The 11,696-nt window shown below is 36.5% G+C and overlaps 1 pseudogene; it reads left to right on the forward strand.

The window, feature by feature from the left end:
- Window positions 1-7,609: 7,609 nt before the first annotated feature.
- LOC120150265 lies at window positions 7,610-8,259 on the forward strand (annotated as a pseudogene).
- The last annotated feature ends 3,437 nt before the right edge of the window (window positions 8,260-11,696 follow it).

Here is an 11,696-nt window from a genome sequence, read left to right on the forward strand (position 1 = left end):
TTTAATGAGATGTGTGATAACATCACTTTTAAAATTTAAAACCTTTATTTTCCTTTTTGATACAGGATTAATGTTCTGCATACTTTAAAAAAAATGAATTATAACATCTTCATCGATTGCAAATTGTACATTTATATTTACCAGTTGGTTGTAATGAAGAACTGTGAGCCATTGGTTTGCCCTACTTCTCAACTCCTTTTTCCACTTTATTAGAAAATCCAATTTTTTTTTTAAATAATCTGATATGATTATAAGGTAATATTTGTTAAGAATTTTGTTTAATTTATTAAAAATACTTACACAAGTTACTAAAGCAGTTGCACCATGAGCAATTGCTTGGGTCGTACTCCTTTTATATTTATATCTAGGACTTCATTCTTTTAATCTTTATGATTAGGATTTTACTCTTTTGATCTTTACAGCTATGACCCTATTCCTTAGTCATTAATAATGTGTTTGACAAAATTTAATTATTTTTTATAGTTTATTAATAAAAATTAAGTTAATTTTTCAAAGTAACAATATATGTTTTTATTGTGTAGGGACTTATTTTAAATTTCCGCTTAAGGGTCCGAAATTATCCTAGACGACTCTATCTAAAAATAAAATAAAAACAACGAAGGAGTTTTGTATTTGTTCCCTGCCACATATTTTTCATCATAATAGCAACAGAGTTTGTAACACTCGATATTTGAGACGGTCTGACCCTAATATTAGATATCACATTAGTCATGAAAGTAATCTGGTACAGATTCTTATTTAGGGTTTCTTTAGAATGTGATTAAACAAAAATCTCATTTATATGTACTAACATAAGCACACAAGGAAAAGACGTACGTTGTTATTATTAACTGGGAATAAACTAAGAACATGCAATTTCTTGTATACGTGTTATTATTAACTGAGAATAAACATAAGTGCTATTATTAACACGTGATAATTGTAAATTAATTTGAATAAAATGATAGTGTTAAAGAATTTTAGCCATTTCTTGCATGGCAAAAGGAATTGTTGTATCATTACTGCAACCATGGCATTGCCGATCGCTGAAGTATTTAGCACCCAAAACCATAAAGGGTAAACTATATAAATGGTCCCCCAAATATATGATAATGCTTTATTGAGTCAATCAACTATTAAAAGTTACAAAATGATCTCTCAACCATAGGGTGTTGATTTGTTGAGTCCTCCGACTATTAGAAGTTATAAAATGGTCATTCGACAATTCATATATTCCAAACTCATCGTTTCCATTAAAAATTTGAATGTTGTCTGAGCTAGACGTTAATTTGCCGACTGGGATATGATAAAATCTTATCCCATGACCATTTAAATTGTATATTCGTTTGAGATCTGAGATTAGATTTTATCATATCCTAGTCAACAGGTTAACGTTCAGCTCAGACAAACGTCAATTTTAAAGAGGAAAGGATGAGTTGAAATATATGAATAGTCGGGCGATCAGTTTGTAACTCTTAATAGTTGGAGACTCAACAAATCAGTTTCCTATTGTTGATGGACCATTTTGTAACTTTTTATATTTGAGGGGCTCAACAAAGCATTGTCATATAGTCCGGGACCATTTGTGTGTTTCATCCAACCATTAAAAATACCCTGAATTCCACCCATCTACTGGTGGGAACGTAGAAAACCCAAAACCACCATGCATAAATAATCTAAGAAAAGTTTTCCTGAAAGAGGAATCACTAATGATGGTTTGAACTCTGTTGATTCTTGAATATTTCTTTTCCTGGAAAACAAAATGCAGTGGACACCATTTTCGAAGCAAATTCAAAAATGGCGAAAAAACAAGCGTGGGTTCACTCTTCACACCCTCGGTCACCTTCTTATCTCTTCTTCTCCATCGTTGCCCTTTCTTTCCTTTCCCTTATGGCTCTCCTCATCTACAAGGTCAACCCTTTTTCTTTATAGATGTATATGTCTTGCTTGTAATGAAACGAAGAATGTTCTGATGGTTTTGTTTCTTTTTTTTTCTTTCGGGGAGTTTTAGGTGGATAATTTCGCTTCACAAACAAAAACTATCGTGGGGGCATAATTTAGGGCCGACGTCGTGGCATATGTTCCCGTTGAAGAACTTCATCGATGAATCCATAAATACCCGCGCTTACAAGATCATCCAACGCTCCTATCTAAGTTGTCGTTACGCCACCGCCGACGGTGGCGCTCAACCGTCGAAAGAGAACCTGGAGAAAATGCGGGGTTTAGTCTCATCTCATAGCTCTAAAAAATGCCCGAACTTTTTCATGTTCATTTAGAATGTTTATTGAGCTTGTCCTGGTGGTGGTGGGGGGTACAAACACCTTGGATTTGTTGTGCGACAGTTGGTCAGGAGCTATTGTAATAGCGCTGTGATACTAACACATTACATTTTTAGTCCTTTGAACCTAAGAATGAACAACACCTGCCTTTTTTCACTTTTTTCTTCTAACCAAATGATACTCAGTCCCAAATTTCTTCCAAACAATTCTTTCCCCTTGGTTATGTAATGGTTACATCTGATAATGCATATTTTTCTAAACAATGTATATATACTGACAGTTGTGCTTCCTTTTCTCTGCAGCTATAAGATATATGTTGAAGGTTATGCTTGGTCTGTAAGCTTGAAATATATTCTATCTTGTGGTTCATTGTTGGGAAATAAACGAAGTACGGGTAATTTCCCTATAACCAGATTAGTGAGAATGCGAAATAAAAGCGGAAAAATAATACCCGAAATTGATAACGAAGTTCAACCAATTTTACCTACGTCTCCGGACTGATGTAAATATTTTACTAAGAGAGAAATTTTACAGGTGTTTACAAAACACTCACTACTCACAAGAAAGCTCTCTAGTATTGTGAGAAAGAAATGATTTGAGATTTTGGGATGATTTTGAAGCTAAATGAGCTAGGGTATTTATAGTTGAAGCTTAGGGACAAATCTTGTAATTAACCCTATTTCTATTTTAATTAAAAATTGGGGCACCGAATTCAGTGCCCCCATTATTGAAAACCCCAAGCTGGCGGTGCCCCCTTCTTTTTATTTAGCCGCAATATTTGACTTTACAATCTCCCACTTGAAGACTGATTTTAATCTTTCTTCACACCTCGATCAATGCACCAGCATTTCTAGTCTTGTTATTCTAGCATGTCAACTGAAGGTGAACACAACTTCAGTTTGTCTGTGGTCACCGTCTTTGTCAACATGTTTGCCGGATTTTGAGCTCCACTAATCTTTTCAAGCTTCAAAATCCCAAGCTTCAAAATCCCATCTTCCAGAAGAGACCAGATAAAATGATATCGTAATTGTATGTGCTTCGTTCTGGAATGAAAAGACATATTCTTTTCTAGATGGATAACACTTTGATTGTCGCAATACAAGACATTGTTTTCTTGTTTCTTGCCTAACTCTTCCAAGAAACTTTGGAGCCAAATCATCTCCTTGTTGGCTTCCATAACAGCGACATATTCTGCTTCAGTTGTGGAGAGAGCAACTATCTTCTGTAGTTGAGAAACCCAACTCACTACAGTACCTCATAGAGTATAGACATACCATGTAGTGCTCTTTCTGATGTCAACATTTTCGGCTAAGTCAGCATCTACATAACCTGTCAGTATAGTATCTCCACCTTTAAAACAAAGTGCTTTATTTGTGGTACCTCACAGATATCTGAGGATCCATTTGATTGTTTCCCATTGTACCTTGCCCGGATTATTCATGTACCTGCTAACAGCTCCCACTGCATGAGCAATATCTGGTCTGGTACAAACCATGACATACATCAGACTTCCAATTACTGAGGCATACGACACATTCATCATGTGTGCACGTTCTTCCTCCGTCTTTGGTGACTGTTCTTTGGAGAGTCTGAAATGAACACCTAAAGGTGTACTTACTGGTTTAGCATCTTGCATGTTGAACCTGGAGAGTACTTTGTTGATGTACTCAGCCTGTGATAACATCAAAGTCCCCGACTTTGTGTCTCTCTTAATCCTCATTCCAAGAATCTGCTTTGCAACGCCCAGATCCTTCATAGCAAACTATTTCGACAATTCTTGCTTCAAGTGTATAATCTATTGCATGTTTGAGCTTGCAACGACCATGTCATCAACGTACAATAATAAAATAATGAAGTTGTTGCCGAACCTCTTGATGTAGCAACAATGATCTGCTTGACATCTGGTAAACCCACTGCTACTCATGAAACTATCAAACTTCTTGTACCATTATCTAGGATCTTGTTTTAAACCATACAATCTCTTCTTCAACCTGCATACCAGGTTTTTCTTGCCTACCTCTATGAAGCCTTCTGGCTGCCTCATATATATGTTTTCCTCCAAATCACCATGAAAGAAAGCTGTCTTTACATCTAACTGCTCAAGATGTAGATTTTCTGCATGTACAATTTTCAACACCAGTCTGATTGTAGACAGCTTCACGACTGGAGAGAAAATTTCATTGTAGTCAATATATTCTTTTTGCTAAAAACCTTTGACAACCAATCTCTCTTTGTAGCGTTTGCTCCCATCGTGCTCTTCCTTGATCCTATAAATCGACTTATTGTGGAGCGCTTTCTTGTCTGGTGGTAATTCAGCTAATTTCCACGTCTGATTTGACATAAGCGAGTCCATCTCATCTTTCATGGAAGACTCCCACTTGACTGAATCCTTCACTTGCATTGCTTCATCATAGCACTCTGATTCACTATTATCAGTCAACAACAAGTAGTGCAAACAAAGAGAATACCGTTGGGTTGGTTTAGGAATTCTGGAGGAGCGTCTCAGTTCTGGTATGCTTGGTTCTTCTTGAACTGCTTCAGGATTAATCTGAATATCATTTCCAGAAATCTCCTCGAACTCAGCAAATTCCTTTGTTTCAGCTTCGACATTGGAGTTACTTGATTCTACGGTTTATCTGTCTTTGTACATCACATTCTCATTGAAAATGACATCTCTGCTTCTGATGATCTTTCGATTTTCATAGTCCCAAAACCGGTAACCGAACTCATCACCGCCATAACCAACAAAAGAAAATTTGTTGGACTTAACATCAAGTTTACTTCTTTCAGCAGAGTCTATGTGTACATAAGAAATACAACCAAACACTCTTAAGTGTGAAAGGTTTATTTCTTTCTTACTCCAAACTTCCTCTAGTATTCTGCCATCCAAAGGAACTGAGGGCCCACAGTTGATCAGGTAAGCTGTAGTGCTGATAGCTTCAGCCTATAGAAACTTGGGCAATCCGACATGTATCCTCATGCTTTTGGCACATTCATTCAGAGTTCTGTTCATGCGCTCTGCTACTCCATTCTGTTACGGTATCATGGGAACTGTTGTCTCCATCTTGATCCCATTGTTTGCGCAGAAATCTCTGAATCTTCTATTTTTGTACTCTCCTCCATTATCAGACCTCAACCGCTTGACTTTCAAACCAATCTCATTTTCCAACATGGCTTTTCATTTTCTGAAGGTATCAAATACTTCTGATTTCTTCTTCAGAAAATAAACCCACACCTTCCTTGTAGAATCATCGATGAAGGTGACATAATATAATGAGCATGCAAGGGATGGAACTGGAGATGGTCCCCATACATCAGTATGAACCAACTCTAACTTTTCTGCCTTGGGTGTCTTGCCAATCTTTGCAAAGCTGACTTTCTTTTGCTTACCAAAGATGCAATCCTCGCATAGTCCGACATTTACACTCTTTAGATCCGGTAGCTTCCCTTTTGACAAAAGTGTCTTCACCCCTTTCTCGCTCATATGACCAAGCCTTTGGAGCCATATGTTTGATTTTCCATTAGCATCTGCTGCAGTAATGATATTCTCTAAATTTGATGTTACGTAGAGAGTACCAGTCTTCTTACCACGAGAAATGACGAGTGCTTATTTGGTAATCTTCCATTCACAGCCTGAAAAGGTTGTACTATATCTTTTTCCATAAAGTTGTCCAACAGAAATCAAATTTCTTTTGAGGCTAGGAATATGTCTCACTCCCTTCAGCGTCTAGGTGGTATGTTTTGGCAACTTTGATCGGATGTCTCATTTCCCGACGATCTTCAAGGTTTCATCATCAGCTAGATGAACCCTCCCAAAATCACCACTGACATAGTTCTCCATGATTTCTTGGCATGGGGTGGAGTGGAAAGATGCCCCTGAATCCAAGATCCATAATTCAATCGGACTGTTGACGCTTAGAATCATGGCATCACCTATCTCCTCTGTCACGTTGGCAGATTCCTGTGCGCCGATATTTTTCTTCGGTGCTCGGCAATCTCTTTTAAAGTGACCCTTCTTACCGCAGTTATAACAAATAAAATATTTCTTTCCCGTTCTTGATTTTCCCATTATAGATTTGGATCTGCCATGATTTGAATTTCTTTATGAAGTTCTCCCTCTGGACTCCGTGTGCAAGGCTGAGGAGGTTGATACTTCACCTGATTCTCTCCGTCGAATTCCTTCACTCAGTACCAGATCCCGAACATCGTCGAATTTCAATTTACTATTTCCCGACGAGCGGCTGATTGTCGTAACAGTAGTATTCCAACTATCTGGTAGAGATGATAAGAGAATTAAAGCTCGAACTTCATCATCGAATTCAATTTCCACAAAACTCAATTGAATTGTAATTGTGTTGAGTTCATTCAGGTGTTGAGCCACTGATGCCCCTTCCGCCATCCGCAAATTGAATAATCGTCTTATCAAGTGCACTTTGTTTGAGGTCGATGACTTCTCATACATACTTGAGAGAGCTGCCATAAGACCCGTCGTGGTCTTTTCCTTTGCTATGATGAAAGCAACATTGCGTCAGTCGGATAACTCCGAGGGCTTGTCTGTCGAGAAGAGCCCAGTTTTCATTCTTCATGCCCTCTGGTTGCTTTCCTCAGAGAGGTTGATATAGATTTTTCTGGTACAAAAAATCTTCAATCTACATCTTCCAAAAGCTAAAGTCCGCACCATCGAACTTCTCAATTTTCACCTTCCCTTCGTTTGCAGTCATCGTTCCCACTCGAATCTGGCTTCGTTTGGATCGTTTCTGACAATTCTTGCGAACCACTGTGTATTAGAACACCTCCGTCGACAAATTCGTATCGCCGACAAAAGTTTACTATTCACAAAATTCACTATTCACATGAATAGTAATAAATAGTAACCTCGCAAAAAATTGACAAAATTCATAACCAAAAGCTCTGATACCAGTTCTTGGGAAATAAACCGAGTACGAATAATTTTCCTATAACCAGATTAGTGAGAATGTGAAATAAAAGCGGAAAAATAATACCCGAAATTGATAACGGAGTTCAGCCAATTTTGCCTACGTCTCCGGACTGCTACAAATATTTTACTAAGAGAGAAAATTTACATGTGTTTACAAAACACTCACTACTCACAAGAAAGCTCTCTAGTATTGGGAGAAAGAAATGATTTGAGATTTTGGGATGATTTTGAAGCTAAATGAGTTAGAGTATTTATAGTTGAAGCTTATGGACTAATCTTGTAATTAACCATATTTCTATTTTAATTAAAAATTAGGACACCAAATTCCGTGCCCCCATTATTAAAAACCCCAAGCTAGCGATGCCCCCTTCTTTTTATTTAACCGCAATATTTGACTTTACATTCACTTTTTCTATTAATTTATCCACAATATGAAGACTTCTTCAGTCGTGGTCTCATTCCGAAGTTAAAACTATTGGCCTGTCTCTTCCGCTGATTTATGTCGCTCCATCAAGTTCGCCGTCGACTAGGGTAATACAAACCCATCACAGGTATGATATGTTGCCTCTTAACTTGGGGAAAAAGCACGACAACTGATGAAAAGCAATAGTAGTACATTCTTTCTGATTTGTTTTGCTAATCAGGCAGAGGCAATTGGGAAAAGAGCACAAAAACTGATGGAAAGTATAAGCATGGATCGTGTTTATGATTACATGTTTCACCTAATTTCACAATAAGCCAAGCTGCAAGACTTTAAGCCAGTCCCGCCTTCATCGACTCAGCAAGTATGCGAAGAATCACTGCTTTGTTTTGCAGATGAAAAGCAAAAGGAATTACTTAAGAAATCAGCCGTCACCACCATTTCGTCGACGCCACCCTACACCCTCATCAGGCGTCCCAACCCTGATTTTTTAAACATTTGGGCTGAACAGAAGCAGAAAATGATCGATAATGTGAAAGACATGGAGAATAGAACAAATGCAACTATCACATAAATGATATATGTAGTACGAATTTACGTTGTTGTTTGTCATTTATACATATTTTTTTCCTTATAGACTATGTCTTATATTTATACGATTAAATCAAAAGAAAGAAGAATAAAGTACACAAATGGTCCCTCGATTATAGGATATTATTTTGTTGAGTCTCTGACTTTTAAAAGTTAGAAAATGATCACTCGACTATTAATATGTTTCAATCTCGTTTTTTTCCGTTAAAACTTTGACGACAATTTGAGCTGGACATTAACATGTTAACTGATATATGCTAAAATATGATCTCAGAATCTCAAACAACTATCATATCTCAGTCAACATGTTAATGTCTAGCTCAGACGATAGATAATTTTTTAACGAAAAAAGGCGAGTTTAGAACATGTAAATAGTTTTATAATCATCTTGTAACTTTTAATAGTCGATGGACCTAAACAATGTCATATAGTCGGAAAACCATTTTATAACTTTTAGTCTAAGGACTCAATAAAACAATGTCATATAATTGATCAATTATTTATGAAGTTTACCAAAAAAAAGAAATCTAAAACATAACACATTATTCAAATTGTTAGATCTATCTAGAATTAGGTGGCATTAGTTTTTATTATTGTGGAAGGTAGTAGCAAACTTATTTTTTCAATGATAAGTTGTTTATTTGATCATCTATATATTCTCGTAAATTTGTTTTGATTATTTCAGTTTTCTTTTTTAAAGAAATAATACATAATGTGTTGTTTTTTTAATCATATGTCGTTAGGTTTGACTGGTGACTTAATGAAAATAATAATTTAAGCTTTTAAAACTTATGTTGGAAAATAATAGATATGATTGATGACTGATAAAATGAAGCTCAAATTAAATAAAAAAAATTGTCTCTCTCTTGTTGAAAATATACTAGGGTTGATTACTTGATTAACGACACTAACAGGAGTTAACGTCGTCTTTAGTCAATGACGCAAAATGTTAGTCAAATGACTAGATTAAGATTTTTTTTGGAGTTGGAGGATCACATTAGATGAAAAAAATAATATGAGGGCTACATTTGTTTTTTGAAAGTACACGGACTTGAATACCTTTTTGCCTTTTAAAAAAGAGAAAATCGCCTCAGTGACCAAAAATGTCTTATAATATACGATTTTAACCAACTTTTTTTGGATTTGCCAAAATGACCAACAAAATCGTAACGCGAAATAAAAATCGCAACGCGATCCCCAGAATCGCAAATCAGTTTCCAAAATCGCAACGCGATTCTTGACAATCGCAATGCGATAGTACAAATTCGCATTGCGATTTTCCAGAATCACAACGCGAATATGAAAATCGCAACGCGAACACATAAATCGCAACGCGTATCCGTAAATCGCAACGTGTATCCGTAAATCGCAACGCGTATCCGTAAATCGCAATGCGTATCCGTATATCGCAACGCGTATCCGTAAATCGCAACGATAATCCGTAAATCGCAACGAGAATCTGTAAATCGCAACGATAATCCGTAAATCGCAACGAGAATCTATAAATCACAACACTGAAATTTTGGGTATATAACTACGCAACAGCAGCAAATCATAAACTAAATCCCTAAATCGCAACTCATTCCATCTTCATCTATCACTCTCTCCGGCGACATCCGTTCCTATATCCAACGACATCCTTCCCAATCCGGCAACAGGTTTTAGTTTCGCAGCTCGTCTGTTTAGTAAATTAATTTACAACCATGAAATCATCTAATGTTGATCATGTTTGGATAGATTTATGTTTTGGAGGGTCATGAGATAATGTTCATGGTGTTTTACAATATATGCCTTTACCCATGAATCTTCAACTAAAATTGTATTTACAAAAGTTAACTTATGAAACTCTAATGCTACGTGTTTCAAATAAATTGAATTTAGAGCCCCTAAGTGGATTTAGGCTATCTTATCAGAGAAATGGTAAAGTTTATTTGTTAACCGACAATGAAGATGTTGAACGATTCATTGCTTACATTAGTGTTTCACAAGATGATGTTACATTGTATGTTGTTGAACCTAGAAGTAGTATTGTTGGGTCAGTAGCGGGTAGTAATCAACTAAGTTTTTCTCAAAACCCACAACCTTTCTCTAATCCAAATCCCAATCAACTTTCAGCACCAAATTCCGGTTTTCGTATTGACCAGTTAGACGATGATGAGCCAACAGAAAAAATTATGAGTACTAGTCAGTATTCGAAATTTGGTCTTGGTCAATATCCGGACTTTGATATTGGTCAATACACGGATTTTGATGATGTTTCAGAAGAAGAAACAGACCCTGCGTGTAATGATTTTGATATTGGTCAATACCCGAATTTTGATGATGAAACAGCCGTTGCCGAAGAATGTATTGTTGATGATAATGAGGAGGAAGTTACGACTGTGAATGAACATGTTGAACATCCATTCTGTAATTCATATAATCCTGAAGAAGAAAAAGAAGAAGAAAAGTCCCCGAAGAAAAGAAAATGCCACGGGCGTATAACTGGAATATGCCAGAATTACTTCAGATACCGGAAGAAGAGTTGGTAAAGAAAGCAGTTGATTGTTACACAAAAGTTATTCGTATCAAGAAAGATGATTGTTTTAATACAAAGGAAGACTTGAAGATAGCTTTGTATACGAAATGTGTGGAAGATGGCTATCAACTAAAAGTTAACAAATCAAGCAAAGATCGTTTCGAAACAAGGTGTATGATTGACAAAAACTGTACGTGGCGTATGATTGCAAAGAGAATAAAAGATTGCGAAATGTTTCAAGTTAGGACTTTTATTGATAAACATACATGTTCAAGAACCCAAGTTTTTCCTCACCATAGACAGGCAAACAAAAAGGTGTTGGGTGGTTTTCTGGCTGAGTTAATGTTTTTGAATGGCAGGGTATATCGGGGACATGAAATTATGATTGACATGAATGCTCGGTTCAAGATTAGTATATCATATTCTCAAGCTTGGAGAGCCAAATGTTATGCCTTGGAATTGTTGAGGGGGTCGCCAGAAGCATCGTTTGCCCAACTGCCGGCTTATTGTCACAATTTAAAGCTGAAAAATCCTGGGTCGGTAACTCATATCAAAACAGATAGAGATGGACACTTTGAGTTGCTGTTTATCGCCATTGGTGCTACGGTTAGTAAATCAATATAATTTTGTTGACTCGTTTTTGTTAGTTACATGCATTTCACATTTAAATGATTATATTTCTTGTGTATATTATTTTGTAGATTCGTTCGTTTATTACTTGCATGCGCCCAGTTATTATAGTTGACGGAGCACATTTGAAAGGTCGATACCTTGGAGTAAACTTATTAGCAGTTGCCATGGATGCTAACAATGGGATATTGTCAATAGCTTACGGGGTTGGCAAATCTGAAACCTCTGATTCATGGACATGGTTTATGGGGTATCTTAGGGATTGCATAGGTCCTATTAGCAATATGACAATCATATCTGATAGGGAAAACTCAATTG

Source organism: Hibiscus syriacus, unplaced genomic scaffold (assembly GCF_006381635.1).
Source record: "Hibiscus syriacus cultivar Baekdansim isolate YM2019G1 unplaced genomic scaffold, ASM638163v2 tig00111022_pilon, whole genome shotgun sequence".
Lineage (NCBI taxonomy): Eukaryota > Viridiplantae > Streptophyta > Magnoliopsida > Malvales > Malvaceae > Hibiscus > Hibiscus syriacus.